Source organism: Gambusia affinis, linkage group LG16 (assembly GCF_019740435.1).
Source record: "Gambusia affinis linkage group LG16, SWU_Gaff_1.0, whole genome shotgun sequence".
Taxonomy (NCBI): domain Eukaryota; kingdom Metazoa; phylum Chordata; class Actinopteri; order Cyprinodontiformes; family Poeciliidae; genus Gambusia; species Gambusia affinis.
This window is the reverse complement of record NC_057883.1, coordinates 15,077,606-15,078,718: the sequence shown is the minus strand read 5'-3', so window position 1 is coordinate 15,078,718 and position 1,113 is coordinate 15,077,606.

Here is a 1,113-nt window from a genome sequence, read left to right as displayed (position 1 = left end):
ATTTGAAGTGAGACGCGCGACTCCTAGTGGCAGCTTTTGGGAACTATATGTTGTAACACGGCAAAGTGCCCTGCATAAGTATCAATATCCCCACAGCTCCATTTTTTATTTTATTTTATTTTTTACATATCGTCACATTACAAGCACATAATTCTATTTCATTGCGATTGCTAACCAACACAAAGTAGTGCCTAAGTGGGAGGTGGAAAGAAATTTTTGGAAATAAAATCCTGAGAAATGTGGCATATATACATATTCAACCTCTTTAACTTTGGCACCCCTAAAAGTAACAAAAACAAAAACAAAAAATGCCTGTAGAAGTTGGCTAATTAATAAATTAAGGCTTGAGTACTTTTGCTCCAGACCATAAACAAGAGAGGTGGGTAGAGTATCCAAAACTTGTTCACAAGTAAGAGTAGCACTACTCATATTTTTTCTCATGTAAAAGCAAATAATTCCAGTCCAAGAAATCACTCAAAAAAGTATTCCAGAAAAATGCGACTGAAATACTAACAGATTAGAACATCTGATTTAACATTTTAAAACTATTTTATCAGACAGAAAATATAAATACTCTTTGTTTAAAGGTCCCAGATAAAGCTGAAATACATTTTAAAACAGGGTTATGCTACAAAGCAATATCCAAGTCTTAAGGCATCTCACTGCACTGTTTAATTCACCATCTGACTAAATGGAGAGAATATGGAACATTTAGACAAAACAGTATGAATACTGACCTGGTCTGAGCAAAATTAATCAGAGAGGCACAGGTGGAAACATCAGTTGTATGGGGACATGGCATGCATGTGTAGGGAGGTGCTCTGGTCAGATTAGTCAAGAACTCAGCTTTCTGGCCTACATAAAATTACTTTGTTTGAAGAAGAACAAACACTCCATGTGAAACTGAACACATTATATTCATGATTAAGGATGGTGATAGCAGCATCATGGCACATGAACATTTTCTTTTTCAATATGGGTGGTCAGACGTGAAGGGAAGTTAAACTGAGGTAAATACAGGCCAAATCTATGAGGTAACCCTGCAAAAGAGTTAAGAATGGGACATGACAATCTATTTAAATATATAACTGGAGCTACAATTCAATTATGTCA